This window comes from Cricetulus griseus (assembly GCF_003668045.3).
Source record: "Cricetulus griseus strain 17A/GY chromosome 1 unlocalized genomic scaffold, alternate assembly CriGri-PICRH-1.0 chr1_1, whole genome shotgun sequence".
NCBI classification, from domain to species: Eukaryota; Metazoa; Chordata; class Mammalia; order Rodentia; family Cricetidae; genus Cricetulus; species Cricetulus griseus.
The window spans coordinates 68,173,755-68,190,977 of NW_023276807.1; positions in this window are offsets into that span (position 1 = coordinate 68,173,755).

Sequence of the window (17,223 nt, forward strand, 5' to 3'; positions counted from 1 at the left end):
AAAAGCCTAAATGGGTAGGGTAAGGTGTGAAGGGTCTATGAGAAAAAGAAGAGAAATCTAATCTCCCATGGCTGGGCTGGGTAAATGGATGGCCATTGTCAGGTTTTGAAATGAGCTCCAGTATCAGGCGTGCGGCCATGTGGAACGGCCTCTGCTGCTGTCTTGCTGAAAGGGCAGACTCCTTGGACTATTGGCCTCCTCTTCATAAGCGACATAACTGTTTTCTTTACTTGTTGAGTAACCTCCCTTGTAGACAAAGGCTCCGTTCTTACCAAAATAATTTCCTGTGCTTCGTGTTGTCTTTTCAAACTTTTTATTACTTAAGAAAGTGGAACCCTCTCAATATTGAGAGAGTGAAGGTTGGTTATCCCCGCCCCTTTAACCACTATCTCCCTCCTCTATTTCCCTTGAAAATCGTTGTCATTTTGGTTTGCTGGGAAGCTAAGTACTGTTTCATAGTAGCCTGCGATCTCAGTCAACTCCTCAATGTGTTTGACAGTTTTTGGCACTTCTGAATTAAATTCTAAATGCAGTCTTTCTGACCTCAAGCTAACTTTGAAATTTCCCAGAGGCCCCTGGTAAGTCTCTGGGGATTTGTTCTGTCATCATGTGAAAGACAGATCTTAAGCTAATTGTGATGTGAAATTGTAGGGGGAAGCTTTGTGGAGTAAGCAGCGTTGAATCCTTTGTATCACACCTTTGTGAAGATATGTCAGGTGCCAGAAGCTGAGATCCTCAGAGATTTGCCTTGTCTTTACTAGACACGATAGGTCCCCAGACAGTGTGATCGGTCATCATTATTGCACTTACTGACATAAAACACTGTAGGCCTTGAGAATGACCACCTCTCCCTGATGACCTCAGAATGGTGGGCAGGTTTTAGAGCCGGGCTGTTTGCAGATAATTCCTGTTTTTTCTCGGATGCTTTTCTGAAAGCAGGTGTACTCAGCTATAGTCCAAGCTTGTCTGCAAGAAGTCTTGGGACACTCTGACCAAGAGACCAGACTCAGACTGCCAGTGGATCCAACATTTACCTGCTGGGCTTCTGGAGCCTCACTGGCTACAGGAAGGAGCAGATGGGTCCCTGAAGCATACAGACTGTGGTTTGTTGGAGCAGGCCAGGGGCCTATGGTTTCAGAGCCTTTGCCTGAAGCATGGTTGGTGCTTTTGTACTTGATCTGCATATTCAAAGACAGTAGTCCAATAACTTCGAGCAGCTTTGAAATTATCCTTGTTTTGATTTTTATTTTTGGAGGTAGGGTCTCTTCATAGCCCTCTGTTCTGGGATTCACTATGTAGACCAGAGTGGTCTCAAACTCACAGATCCACCTGCCTCTGCCTCCTGAGTGCTGGGATTAAGAATTTGTGCCACCACAGCCAGCCTGAAATTGTACTTTTTGAAGTGTATTTTTTAAAGATTTATTTACTTATTTGTGTGTAGGTGATTGTGTGCATTCTCTCTCTCTCTCTCTCTCTCTCTCTCTCTCTCTCTCTCTCTCTCTCTCTGTGTGTGTGTGTGTGTGTGTGTGTGTGTGTGTGTGTGTGCCTATGTAAATCAGCTACAGTTACAGGTGTTTGTGAGCCACCCATCATGGGTGCTGGGAAGCAAAGTCTACTCCTTTGTGAGAGCAGCAAGCACTCTTAACTACTCAGCCATCTCTCCCACCCCTCATAATTACACTTTTACAAAAAAATTCTCTCTGTTTGGTCCCTCTAAAATCTCTCTCAACATTTATTTTATAACCATGTAAGTATTTGCATAAGTTCAGTAAGATATTATTCTTTTCCTTTAAAAAAGTAACTTGTTTTTTTATGTGTGTGGGTATTTTGCAAACAGACATGTCTATGAACCACTTGCATTCTTGATGCCAGTGGAGGCTATTAAAGGGTCTCAGGTCCCCTGAGAGTGGGGTTACAGACAGTTGTGGGCTGCCATATGGGTGCTGGGAATTGAACCAGGGTCCTTGGAAGAGCAGCTAGTGCTCTTAACTCCTGAGCCATCTCTCCAGCCCCATGATGTTCTTGGGCCAGGTAGATAGTTCAGTTGGCAAAGTGTTTGCTGTGGAAACATGAGGATCTGAGTTCAGATCCCCAGGACCCACATAAAAATCAGGGTGTGGTGGTGCATTCCTGTAATCCCAGAGCTGGGGAGGTAGAGAAAATAGGATCCTTGGGGCTTACTGGCCAGCCAGTTTAGTCAAATGAATGAACTCCAGGTATAGGAAGTGATAGCCTTTCTTAAAAAATAAAGTGGGTAGTAATTGAGGAAGATGTCTGATGATAACATCTCGCCTCCATATATACGTGCACTTACATGCAAGAATGTTTAATGTGCACACACACAGACACACACAGTCCAAGATTTTTTTTCTTGTAATAACACTATTAGAAATTCAGGCCACACGGCCAAGGCATCTGTTTGGCCTTCCCACTTCATGTACTTAGAATCAGATGTGAGGAACTGGGGCTGTGGCCTGGACCACCCCACCTGGCACCTGGCTCCCAGCGAGCCCAATCTTATGGATGTGTGGGAAGGTCACTTCCTTGTAACCTGGAGACCTTACAGGAACCGTCCCAGGTTTTGTAATGAACCCCTTGCTTGTAGCACCTAGCTTCTCAGAGGCTTGGAGAAGCCAAATCTGAGATTCCCTATAAAAAGTCCCAAGAAACCACACCCAAATCATAGCATCCAGACGCAACACCGATGGTAATGCTCTTTTGCAAATAAGCAAGTGGAAGCCCTGAGGTGGAATTTATAGTCAGGAGTCATGTAACTTTGTTGGTCTTTGATTGTAAATAAGGATTTAATGGGAAACTGCAGTGTACACCTGTGACACTTCCATTCCCATCCCATTCCTCCCCCACCCACCCCACCCACCCAGCTCCTCTGCTTCCATTCCTGGTCTCTTGGTAAACTTTATTTTGCTTTCTTTTTTGTCATTGTCCCTGAATCTGGACGGTGTCCTGAACCTGGGTTTCTCTGGTATCCTCTATGAGCAGAGCCTTCTTCTCCTGGTTGTGTTTTCTTTCTCTCCTGACCTGGGACCCCTGACTGCTGAAATCTGAGGTCCATCCATTGAAACCCAGGAGACAGAAGTCACCTCTATGTACTCCTCAGGCACAGCCGTGGTTAAGGCTGATGCTCACACTCTTGCCGGGGCCACTTCCACCCTCACTGTTGGCCAAAGTGGCCCGGCATCTAGGGATTCCTTCCACTGTTCTGGACTCTGCAAATCCTGATCCCCCTGCCTTCCAAATGCTGGGGTCACAGGCATGGGCTGCCATGCCCCATTTATGGCTCATTCTAATTTTCTTTTAATTTATATGTATGGAGATTGTCTTGATTTTTTTCCTTTTCATAGAAATTGTCCTATCTATGTTCCTGGCTGTGCAGCAGCAAATCCCATAGGAGGGATCACAAAAGTAACCATGCTGTTCAAAAGGCAAAGGATGAGGAGGGACTGACTCTGTGGCCTGCTTCTGGCCACATCTTTCTCATGGAGCCTGCCTGACCTAGGCTCTCATTTAGCCTTCTCAGGTGTGAAACAGGTCATGCCCGTAGAAGTCCTCGCCAATGTCAGATCATGCGCAGTTCCTGACCGTGTGGTGCCTCCCTCACTGACCACCCCTGTCTGCCCACAGCAGAGCACCCTTAGGTCAGCCAACAAGGAATTACTCAACCTTCTAGCAACTCTGTCCATCACTCTGCCTAGTCCTAGGCTGTGGATCTTCCTGTCCTTCCTGGGACATGGGCCTTATTCCCTCTATGACCCTCCACTGTGCTATCCACCTTGACTAATGTAGTCCTGGTTGGCCTCAAACTCACAGGGGTCTACCTGCCTCTGCCCCTGCCTCCCAGCACTGGGATCAAAGTCATACCCAGCGCTGGGATTAAAGTCATATACAACCACATCTGGCTACCTCACCATCATTAACATCATTTCATTATTAGGTGCAATAAAAGATTTTGTTAACTTTGTTAGTGTGACAAGGACATGATGGGCATATTAAAAATGTGCTTTGGGGCTGGAGAGATTGCTCAGAGGTTAAGAAGCACTGACTGCTCTTCCAGAGGTCCTGAGTTCAATTCCCAGCAACCATATGGTGGCTCAAAATCATCTAAAATGAGATCCGGTGCCCTCTTCCAACCTGCAGGCATACATGCAGGCAGAACAATGTATACATAATAAATAAAAAAATTAAAAAAAAATAAAAATAGAGAGTCACTTCATAGAGAGTCATAAGATTATTAGGACAGTGCTAACTTTTCCCCAAAAGAAGGACGTGTGTGTGTGTGTGTGTGTGTGTGTGTGTGTGTGTGTATGCACATTTGGTATGTGTAGGTATCAATGTATGTGTAGATGTATATGTGTGTGTGTGTGTGTGTGTATACATATGTGTGTGGTTCATGTATACATATGTGTGTATATGTATTGGGGAATTGCAATTATTAAAACAGAGGATGGACACATGGAAGTTTGTGACATTATTCCTCTATCTTGAGATAAGTTAGGACATTTCCATTAAGTTAATAAACAACATATGAGTATAATATATTTAGCTGTTCCATGGGCAGTCCTGTCGAAAGGCATTCCAAGATGGAAAACCTTCCGATTCCCTCCATTCCTCAAGTTCCAATGAAGGGAGAGGGCACGAAGGAAGAGGCTGCTCCCATGGCATCCAGGCTGAGGTTTCTGTGCACTCACCTCCATATGACCCTACCTGAAGTTACGTTGATTGGCTGTAGCTCAGCTCCTCTCCAGCAGCACAGCAGAAAGACAGACACGAAGGTCTCTACTCCCCTATTCGCTGCCATGGTCCCCCTAGTCACTGGAGGAGGCCCTTCCCTGGAAGGTCTTCAGCTTCCCCAGCCTCTGTCTCCTGGATACACAGAATGTCCAGGACCTGTGACATCACCTCCAGGAATTCTTTCCCCATTACAGTGTATGTGCTATGTCATAGACTTGTGACAACATGGTTAGAAAATAAACTGGGGTCCTGTCCTGAGTGGAATTAATTTCCCTGTATGGTGCTGTCGACCCATTCACTCCCCTCAGCATTCCTTGTGGGCCCTCCCTGTGAGTGTGTTTTTGTAAGCCTTGTCTCTCACTGTGGCCTCCCAGGAGCCTACCCATGTCCCCAGCACAGCACAGCTGATAGAATCCAGGGGCAAGAACTGACCTGGTTACACGAGGCCAACAATGCCTTCCAGATTCAGTGGGGACCCTAGGGCAGCTAGCCACCAGTAACCCTTGGCTCTTTATAGTTGGTATAGGGAGTTGATGGCATGTGAGGCTTTCTTGGTAGACATGACTTGTCAGTCTCAGAGAGTGAGAAATCCAGCTTTTGTGGTATCCATAAAGGCATAGAGCACTGTGAACCACACGGGTGTCATGATCTGAGCCCTGTGAGCTAAGAAAGGGTTTGAATAGGATCCAGACCTATGACCACAGTTCTCGAGGCTGTGGCTCAGTTAAGTGACTGAAGACAAAGAGACATGGCCAGAGGACATGCTAGGTCAGTGGTGTAGCTGTGACTTGCTGCCTGTACAACTGTTTAGGAAGTTAGAAGTCAGGTGCTGGTGTGGTAGTGGATCCTCCATGCAGGCCCGACAGCACTTAGGACCAGGGATAACTGAGAAGATTCACTCCAGCAGGCAATCTGTATAGTCATCCCAAAACCTGGTCTCCTAAAGCAACTGATATGTACTGTCATCTGTAACTCTGTGGGTTAGCTCCCCAGGGTTGAACTGTCCAGTGGTCCAGCGTGGCTTCATGCCTCTAACCTGCTGTGACCTGGTTCTTGTCCCATCCTGGTTCACTGAGCTTGGTCACTACCGGGGAGATAGCACACCCACTAGAGACAAGCCCTTCCTGTGTCACACTTGATGACGCACTGGCCAGACAAGTCATCGGCTTTGCCATACTCAAGAAAGCTGCACAGGGAGAGTATCTGGGCTGCTCAGGCCACAGAGCTCTTGCTTCCCTTTTGCAGAGGCACTGGATTCACTGGGAGGAGGCAGTCAGGATGTCAGTTACCTCCTGGGATTCTAGTTTAAAGACCAGTTCCCCCAAATTGTCCTCTGATTTTTGCTAGGCTTTAGCAACAATTTTATACATGAGTGTTTTTGAGAAATATTAAAACAAAGAGGGAATTCGGAATACGGATCTGTTGACACCCATTTAATTAAAAGTAGACTTTAACTCACATCTGGTTTGGGACAAAAGTGGATACCTACCCCTGCTATACCCTTGGTGGAGGGACTGCCATGAGTCCCAGGCATTTGGTTCCTGCATCTCCTGTGATGGTTCCAGGAGAAAGAGGCAAATAGTGACTTTTTAAAAATATCTATAATTTAAAAAAAAATAGTGGGGGCTGAAAAGATGGCTCAGCAGTTAAGAGCACTGACCGCTCTTCTAGAGGACCCTGGTTCAATTCACGGCATCTACATGGTGGCTCACAACTGCCTATAACTCCAGTTCCAGGGGACCTAACAGCCTCACACAGACATATATGCATACGAAACACCAATACATATACAATAAAAATAAGCAATAAATAATTTAGAGGCAGGGCCTCATGTATGCCATGCTGACATGCTGACCTTGAACTCAGTATGTAGCCAAGAATGACTAAACTCCCAATCCTCTTGCCTCTGCCTCCCAAATGCTGGACTCACAGGTGTGGGCTGCCATGCCCATTTTATTGCCTTTTTTTAAAAAAATGTGTATGGGTGTTTTGCATACATGTATATATGTGCACCACAGAAGAGGGTGTCAAGTCCCCTGGAACTGGAGTTACAGACTGTTTCTGGCCATCCCGTGGGTTCTGGGAACTGAACCTGGATACTCCGAACAAGCAGCCAGTGCTCTCAGTCATTAAGCCATCTTTCTAGCCCCATGGCTCCTTTTCAGTGAGCAGGGTTTCCTTCTTGCTTTAACTTTTGGAAACATGGATCCAGGAAGGGTGAAAGGACGAAAACACAGTTGTCCTCATTTCTTATACTTAGTACTCAGCTTCTTGGAGCATTCTGTTGTTTTAGTAGATAACATAGCACATACTACCACAGAGAGTTCAAGCAATAGAAACACAAAGAGATGACAGTTTAGAAAATATCCCAGGTACCTTGCCCAGCCTAGACACAGGGGTGTGGGGGTGGAGAGGTGCCTTGGTCCTGCCTCAACAAGATGATGGTACAGACTTAGTAGACTTCCTAGGGGAGGCCTTACCCTCTCTGTGGAGCAGATGGGAGGAGAGGGGGAGTAGGGGGAATGGGAGGAGAGAAGGGAGGGGAACTGGGATTGGAATGTAAAAAATAAATTAAAAAAAAAAGAAAATATCCCAGGTCATGATCTGTGGGTGTGCAGCCAGCATTCTTGCAGAAAGCTCCTGGGGACCCCAGCCTGCCTCCTGCTTCTCTCTGCATTCTGAAGCCTGCTTAGGCCCATTTTGTGCACAGCACCCATGGGAGAAGAGCATGCCATACTCTGCCTTAGTTTCCCTCCTGTAGAAGTCCCTTCCTATGCCGGGTGGTGGTGGCACACACCTTTAATCTCAGCACTCAGGAGGCAGAGGCAGGTGAAATCTCTGTGAGTTTGAGACCAGCCTGGTCTACAGAGCAAGTATCAGAACAGAGAAACCCTGTCTCGGAGGAAAAAGAAGGAGGAGGAGGGGGAGGAGGAAGAGAAGGAAGAGGAGGAGGAGGAGGAGGAAGAGAAGAAGAAGAAGAAGAAGAAGAAGAAGAAGAAGAAGAAGAAGAAGAAGAAGGAGAAGAAGTCCCTTTCTGCTTAAGAATGCTCCTGGGGGAGATACCTCGAGTCTAGTGGCACTCTGGACAGGCTGTGTTCTCTGTGGTCAAGGTCCCTGAGTGGTCAGATTGCATGATTTACTTCCTGGCTCAATCACTTACCGATTAGTGGTCTGGACATATCGCTTGTTCTGAGCCTCAGTGTCCTCTTCTTCCAGTTACCATAGTTTCTCTGGGTGAGCCATGGTTTTCTCCTAATACCGGCAGAGGCCTCGGAAGCTCAGTATGAGAAGAGTGGGCCTCTCTTCACCTCTGTGGGCTCTGCCTCTGTGTGGCTCGGTAGGACAGTCTGAATTGGGGCTGGACTCAGTTATGCTCATGCACTCTGGCCGTTGTCACCTCTCAGCTGGGGTGACACGGATGACATGTTTCTCAAGGTTGGTTCTGGTACAGACTCATGTCCTTGCAAGCCAGGCCCAGAGCCCAGCAGGGTCTCTCTGCCTTCTCCGTGCCCCTTTGTGAATGCTGGGCAGCTGGGCATGGGAGGGGAGGGACCGTTCTCTACACTGCAGGCCCTCAGGTCACAGACTCCCAACCGAAGATCCTTCTCAAAGCCCCTTTGTGTTGTTTTCACTTATGAAAATATCCCACAGACCCATAATTTGGCAATATACATACAACCAATTGTTTTAAAAACAGAAGTGATGCCGGCTATTATAATGTAAACTGTTTTCTAAATGAAACAATTAAAGGAATGTAATTGGAGAAGTATACAAACAGTGGTTAAGACGCTGCTTCTGGGAAGACATATTACAACTTATAATCTTCCTCTATGGGTGTGCGTTGTTGGTGTCTAATCAGGCATGTGAATGGATTCAGGTGTTCCGTCCTATTAGCTGGAAATTGCTCTGTTATTTGCTGAGCTGTTTGTGTTACATTGTTACTGACTCCGAGTTTCTCTCTGTCTGGAGCTCCTTCCTCTGGTCCCTGCAATCTATATAATTGTCTTCCTCACTTTTGTCTTTAGAAAGCTTTAAATAGAGCTCCCTGGATGATGTGTGGTGTCAGAGTGAGAGTTCTGGAGGCCTTACAGAAGAAGCCTAGAGCTATGGGGCTGTCACAGAGATGCTGCCGCAGGCAGAAAGGACCAGCTCTGTCTAATGGGGTCACCAAGGGCCTGTAACCAATAGCCTGTTCCCTCTAGGAAGGGTCACAGTAGAGTCCCTGCAGACCAGTCCTGCTGCTGAGTAGCTTATGGCCTCTGCAGTAAGGGTGCAACCTCAGTTGACCTCTATTGCTTTCTCTTCCAAGGACTCTTGTACTGAGGGGTTGGTGAGAGAAACACCAAAGGAGCTTGATTTTTCTGCAGTAGCAACAGCAAACGAAAGGAAAGCCTTCAAGACCTTTCTGCATTCATTCATTCATTCATTCACTCCCTCGTTCACTCTATTTCCTCTTCCTCTCATGGAGTATGCTTTCTGGGAGACTCAGAGCTTCTCCGATGATATTACTGGACATTAGACTAGTGGTCAGTTTCTCTCAGTTCAATGCCACCCAACGTGTGCTATAACAGACAGCTAGGGCCACCAGTGTGGGAGCTTCTCCAGACACAGAGCCCAGGAACCTGGCAAGTATGCTTATGGAGGTCACGTCCACACTCTCCAGTGATGTCTGTGGCAGCCTTTTGAATTCAAATCGGAATCCAGTAGTACGTAAGAAAGAATTTTGGCAAAATCAAATGCAGTTACTACCTGGATACCTCTCCAGGTGACACGAGATAGATAATGGCATTGCTGTATGGTCATTAGAGTGCCCTTATAGAAACTATGGATCCTGAGGCCACATAGTCTCCTGTCACCATTGTCATGTCCACAGCCTGGCCTTGACCAAAACACAGAACATGGTTCAAGGGTGTGCAATGCACAATGGGGCAGTTGTGCAAGGGTGTTTCTTCTGAAAGGGAAGACACTGCTGAGAGAACTTAGTGATGACTGGGAAGCTGGGAGGGTGGGAGATCAGAATAGATAAAACTGTCAGAGACAAATTACTCAGGGCTGGGGACATAGCTCATTTGGTAAAGTTCTTGCTTCTTGTAAGGACCTGAGTTCCATCCCCAGAACCCATCTTAAAAACAACATGCAAACCTAGATGTGCTGGCTCATACTTGTAATCCCAGCACTAGGGAAAAGGCAGAGACAGGTGGGTCCCTGGGGTTCACTGACCAGGCATCCTGGCCTTTCTAGTGAGAGGCACCGACTCAAAAAACAACAAACAGACAAACAAAACAGTGGATGGGGCCTGAGGAATGACATGAACATTTGAGGTTGTTCTCTGGCTTATAGTACATACGCAACTGCACATGCATACACACACACACACACACACACACACACACACACACACACACACACACGTTTATTCAGACAACTGGTTATTGTAAAATATTACTGTAGAGAAGGGTTCTATTAGCAGGGCTTGAATTCAGTTTTCTTGTGTGTATTTATATATGTGCATTTGTGTTCATGTGCATGTGTGTATCCTTGTGTGTATGCATGTGTGTGTTTGTGTGTACATGTGTGTGTATGTGTGTGCACACTCAGAGTATGTGGAGGCCAGAGACTGACACCAGATGTTCTAGTTATTCTCTACCCTCTTTTTATGATACAGGGTCTCTCACTGAACCTGAACCTCACCACTTTGGCCAGACAGACAGGAGAACCCCAGCAATCTTTTATCCCCGTCTTCCAGGTGCTGGAAGTCTCTGGTGCCACAGAGACTTTTACTGCGGGGATCTGAACTCGAATTCTCATGCTTTTGCTGCAAGCACTTAGGTGACTGAGCTATCTCCCTAGCCCCCAGTTTTCTTTTTTAATGACCATCATTAACTAGAAGGACAGAGTTCAAGAGACTGACAGCAAAGTGCTTTCTCATGTAGCTCTAGCTGGGAGAGCTTCAGCACCACTCCCATAGCCCTGCAGCTGAGGGGCACAGGGCTTAAACACACTACCTCCTTGGGTGTCATCTGTAGGGTATAGCATCTACTCACAGTGTCAGGCCTCCGGTTATTGGCACTAACAGTGACTAAGGGTTAAGACTGGAAGGCTGAGGATATGGCTCAGTTGATAATTCAGGAGCCTGAATTTGGTCCACCAGAGCCGACACTAAAAAGCTGGGCATGGTGGTATGTGCTTATAATCTCAAGGCTGGTGAGATTAGGGACAGGCAGATCCCTGGGACTTGCTGGTCAGCCAGTCTATTGTAATTGGTGAACACTAGGTCGTAGTTAAAGACCCTGTCTTAAAACAACAACAACAATGAAAATGCAAGTTGCCTAAGGCCCTACATCTGATGTTGACATCTGGCCTACACACACACATGCATACACATATGTGTCTGCCCCTTGAACACACAAGAAGACACATACACACTCACTGTGGGACATTTTAAGATTTATTTTTTATTTGTGTGTGTGTGTGAGCGTGGGATGAGTTCATGTACATCAGGAAACCAAGGAAGCCAGAATAGGGGATCAGATCTCTCTGAAATTGATATAAGTGGTTATGAGTTGCCCAACATAGATGCTGAGAGCAAAACCTGGGTCCTCTGTGAGGACAGCAAGCAGTTAGCTGCTAAGCCATCTCTCCAGCCTCCAAAGAACCCTTTAAACTTAAATCCACACCTTACAGCAGGTTTCCTTTCTCCCAGCATGTGACTGTTTCCTGGACATGCAGATCTGGCAGTGGCTGGTCCAGAATGTCGACCCTGACTGGGGCTCATGGCCATGGAAGCAACGCTCAGGGGCCCCCACGGGGCAGAGAAGGGTGAGCAGCTGCTGAGGCCTCTCATTGCCAGGCTGCTCTGTGAAGGGGGATAGTGTTGGCAAATGACAAAGAAGAGAAAATTGGTGTTACACCCCATAGTTAACGTGACAACATGCGGCTAATGAGCACTTAATGATCCCTCCTGCTCATTTTTGTCACCCCTTGAGAACGTCACTTGTTTTATACTTAGCCTTACAGTGTAGGATTAGCTTTCCGCTAAAGTAAATTAGTCAAGGTTCTTTAAAACTCAGAACAAAGGTGCTGGAAATGTGTGGGGCTAAGAGGAGGCCGAGCTGTGTGCTCTGCAGGCCAAGCCTCACCAGCAGAAGGGAACCTCAGCTGAGGCCTGCGAAGTGGGACTAAAGCTTTATGTCACACTTAGAGACTTCACCTTAATATGATGGTGTCCTTCTACCTGAAGATGTCGTAACAGAGATGCCAAGGTTGTTAAAGTCCTCAAGACATAAAGTTCACAACCCCAGAAGAAGAACCATCTTCAAAACATCTTCTATTTCAAAACACAGACAGCCAGTCATTTGTCACATACACAGAAATACAAGCACACAAGTGCATTCGTGCACACAGGCACATACAGACATACATGTTCACACATGTGCATGCACACACTTTATACACGTGTGTGCACCTGAGCATTTATACATGCATGGGCACACATGTGCAGATGCTTCATAATACATATACACATGCACACACACATACTTCCACACATACACACATGCCACAGGCACACACATACACACACATGCATATTTCATATCCTTTCTCTCTCGCCTGGCATCTCAGTTCCTTTTATACACCCTCCCAGCTCTTTTCTGTTCCCCAGGAGATTTCATCCAACTCCAAGGTTCCAGGAAAGGTGGAATCTTTTTCCCCTCTAGGTTAAAGGAACTCAGATGTTCCCCAGAGTAGCTTGGGAGAGTTTGCTTTCCCTGCTGACAATTTTCCTGGTGAACAGAGGCTAACCTTGCGGGATGACACAGTGGTTCTGGGCTCCCTTCTTCCTGAAATCACGCCCAGCACTACCCATCCTTACTTTCGGCATCCAGAAAACTCCTATTCTTACAACAGTGCAGAGGAACATGAGTCTGCAGCCTCGGAACTAGAGGGCCAACTGGGAGATGCCAGGGAGGTGTTTAGAACTGTGTGCCCTGCTTCCTGCTGATCTGAGTGCAAACTCAGCAGTGATTCTGCAGTTCACAGAACCAACCATAGATGGCGACACAGTACGCAGCTCCTTGGAATCCAGCAGCTCTGGTGGCTGAACTTTCACAATTCCACTTTTTCCTTTGCTTGAAACGGTTGTTTGTGTGGGCCACTTAAAAGTCACATGCCTTCTGGGGAGATGGCTCAGTGGATGAAGCACTGTCTTGGTAGGGTGAGGACTGCAGTTTGGAACCCCAGAACCCATATAAAACCTGGCCAGGTGGGACACTTGATAAGCAGCGGTTGGACTCCCTGGTGCAGGTTGGCTAGCTAGACTAACTGGAACCAGGGAACTCTGGGTTCAGTGAGACACCTTACTCAATAAATAAAGTATAGGACAACTGCAGAAGACCCATCTTTGGGTCTCTGTACACAAACACACACATCTGCACACTTGTGCCCACACACATTTGAAAATCTGTACACACAGACACACAAACAAAATGGGCAAATTGTATGTTTTGGAGGAGGGTAGCAATTAATAATGGGTCAGCCTTGGTGCTGAAGAATGAATTAACTTAGGAAATGGTTTTACATGGCAGTGTGTGTGTGTGTGTGTGTAGAATGGGTTAAAGGAATGGGGAAGGAGAGAGTAATACAAGATGCTGAGTGCCCCCCCCCCAAACAGGTCTGCTAGAGCCTGGTGCACAGATAGAGGCTGGCTCCTAACATTGTTGCCTCTAACTCTAAGCCTCCACAGTCTCATTGTCTCTGTGGAGCTAAGGACTCTGTGTATTTAAACCTCACATATACAAAGGTACTAGGCAAGGGGCCCTGGGGACAGTTACAACTCTAGTATCTTCATTTGAATTTGGACTCTGAATGAGGCTGTTCCTTCATTCTGATATCTAGTCACTCTGGGAGGTGGGCAGGCCAGACTACAATTCCCTTGTAATGGACCTCATCCTTAACCTCTGCTCTCAAAGTCTGCTTCATCCATTAGTGTGCCTGACCCTGCCAAGTTGATCTTGGAGTTTCCAGGTGGGCAGGAGGCTCCATGCAAACTTGCCTTGCTCAGGGTTCTTTGTAAAAACAACCCAGCCTTTGGTTCTGATTTCCTTTCCATCGATTTACACTAGTAGATTTAATTCTATGTCTTGGAGATGGCTATTCAATTGGATCTTTGTAGTAAGGATGCCATTAAGACAAGAGCGGTAGAGCTGTGTGGCTCCCACTGGGATGAGGACACACCAGGCTAATTTCATTTCAAGATCTCAACACTGCCCAAAGCTTAGCAGGATCCAGGCCAAGGCCAAGTGTCAGTGCTTGCATAGAGCCTGGGGTGTATTCCCTCCCCTTAGCTCCTGAGCCCACCTGGGCAGGACCTGGGATGCCAAGGCTACCAGAAACCCAAGGCTGTGGAACTTGTGCACTGTCTTCATCTAATAGTGGAAAGGTCCCGGCCATTTTGCATGTTCTCACTCTCCTTTATTTAGACTAATAGCATGCGATTTTAAAAATTAATTTTGGTCTTTAAAGTGTCACCATTTTTTCATGTTAGAACCATGTTGAACGCAGGTCTGACCCAGGCACAGTGTTCACAGTGCATGTGTTGCTCACCTTTGTCCAGAAGGAGGGTGTGTGTCCTCTGCAGATGGCCAGTGTGGTTCTGTGCTGTACAATCCTGTCCCTGGGGAGAGAAATGACATAAAGATATAAATTTGCTGAAACACAAACTGTCTTAAAGGATTGTTTTTTAATTTCAAAGTTTTCAAAATCTCATTTTGCTTTGAAAAGAATTAAATTCTATCACAGTTTGATCTGCGCTCTTTTCAGACATTCTCTCTGCCATGCAAACTTCTCATGATGATGATGATGATGTACCATTCCGGGTATCTAGCACCTGTAGGTCAGTGGTTCTCAACCTTCCTAATGCTGTGACCCTTTAATGTACTTCTTCATGTTGTGTTGACTCCCAACCATAAGATTATTTCATTGCTACTTTATATCTGTAATTTTGCTAGTATTATGATTTAAAATGTAAAAGTGGTCATAGGTGACCCCAGTGAAAGGACTATTTGACCCTGAAGGGGTCCTGACCCTCTTTCCATGACACCTCTCTTGTCTGATAAGGCAGTGAGCACCCCAGATGGTGGAGGTGTTCAGAAACAAGCCCCTCAAAGGAGCCGGGGTAAGGAAGGTTAAGGGGCTATAGTGAGACTTGCTGCTTCACGGTTCTGACAAGTGACCCAGGGAATGTCAGCCAGGCTGGAGGTAGGGGTTGATGTTGAACTTGGAGAGGGTTTTTATCCAGGGCCAAACCCAAAGAATGAGCTGAATGTCTTCCTCCTGTAGTCCATGGTAGGCCTTGGCATCAGGGACCTGGGAGAGGGCCATAGAAGGTGGGCCCCTGGTCACCACCACTTGAAGGATGCTGTTCTGGCAGTGCAGTGAGCCAGGGCTGTTCCCTGTTTTCCCTGACATCTAAAAATGGAGCTTCGCTGTCCCCATGGCCATTCTTCCCACCTCCTTGGCACAGATCTCAGACCTCTAGGTGGTGTTTTGGCTCACCTTTGGTGACTACACTGGGCTCCGATGGCCAGGACCTGGGGTCCTTTTCCACATGACTCTACCCCGGATACCTGCAGAGAGGGGTCTTATGCCAGGCCTGGTCTTACATGGCTGGGGTTTTACATGCTATTACTCCCAGAAGCCCAGCCATGGTCTCTACTGAAGCCTGTTGCTTCTCCAACTGACTAAAAGGATGCAAAGCGTGTTAGAGGGTCCTTATACTCCACCTGGGAAGGCCTCAGGGTGCACACTCATGGCTGCTGGAGCTCACAGAGGCCTGTTTGTATTCTTGGGGAGCCCACTCCTTCCATCCTTTCTGTCTTCTTGCACAGATATGAATCACCTGAAAGCATTTGAAGATCTTAGTCTTCTGAAAACTGAATCTATGCCTTTGTAAGTTGGGCTCTGATGGCCAGGCAGGTTCCTCCTGCCTCCATGTGACAGGTAAGTCAGTAGAAGCAGCAACACACTTTAGAGGGCTTCCCAACATGAATTTCTGAAATAACTTTTTAATTCTTTGGGGAAAGAAGGATGTTGGTGATGCATCAGGCTTGGTACCCTCTCATAAAGCCAGGGTCCTCAGGCTATGGTGGGGAACATCTCAAGGATGCTCTGTGGCACCATGGATAAAGGCCCTAGGTCGGTTCTTCCATATCTCCAAGAGTGCCTTATCCTCATGAGGCCTGTGCTAAAAGTATTGGGCATTTGCTGTGTTTGCATGATGGTGTCAGAGCACAGGAGCTTGGCAGCTCTGTGAAGTCGGTGCATGAGGGAATTGTGGGGGCCTCATTGCTTCAGCTAAGGGGCTGCTCATGCATCTATCACCAGAAGCCTGAGTTTCCTGGAGAGGTGTGGCACACCTCCCTTGCCCTCCAAAGCTACAGTTTCCAGGTGTGATAGTTTGAAGGGAATGTCTTGGGCACTTGAGTACTTGGTCCCCAGGTCACAGTGCTGCTTGGTGAGGCTTAGAAGGTATGGCCTTGTTGGAGGAAGTGTGTCAATAGGGGAAGGCTTTGAGGTTTCAAAAGACTCACCATTCTCTCTCCCTCCCTCCCCCTCCCTCTCTCTCCTCCCTCCCTCCCTCTCCTCTCTCTCTCTCTCTCTCTCTTCTCTCTCTCTCTCTCTCTCTCTCTCTCTCTCTCTCTGTGTGTGTGTTTCCTACTTTTGGCTCAAGATGTGAGCTCTCAGCTATTTTACCCAACCACACCTGCCTGCTGTCACACTTCCCTACCTTGATGGTGTTGTACCCTCATCCCTCTAAAACCATAAAACTAAACAATCCCTTCCTCCTACAGGTTGCCTCGGTCATGGTGTTTCATCACAGCAACAGAAAAATTACTAATACACCAGCCATGCCCCAAACGGAAGGTATCACTGTCCTTAACAATGTCATAATGTCACATCTGGTTAACTAATCAACACACCTGGAAACATCTTAAAATTAACATGGGAAATTAGCCTAAATAAACTGTAATGCCAAATCAATTTCAAAATAGTGCATATTTCAGTATGCAAACATCCAGGTTAGTCACAGGCATACAGAAGAGGATAGTTTAAGCATAGGCCATGCTTGCTGACCGTTGCTGGCACTTCGTGTTATGTGTGTTGAAGGAGTGACTCACAGACTGTTTCTGCACACATAGAGGGATGGAAGGACCCATTGGGAGGACACAAATGCAGACATGCAATGTCTCCACACAGATACACTGTCAGGGACGTCCATATGTCAGGTATGCTGGCATGGATGGTCTTTCTTAGCTAGGCTATGGTTTTCCTAAATGAGGAACTGTTTCTGTAAGATTTTGAGGAAAGAAGGAACCAATTTGTCTTGATTTACAGGGAGGTCATTGCATGGTTAGAAATTTAGGAGCTGCTTAAACTGTTCCTCAGAGGTCTCATGGTATCAGACACGTCAGACTT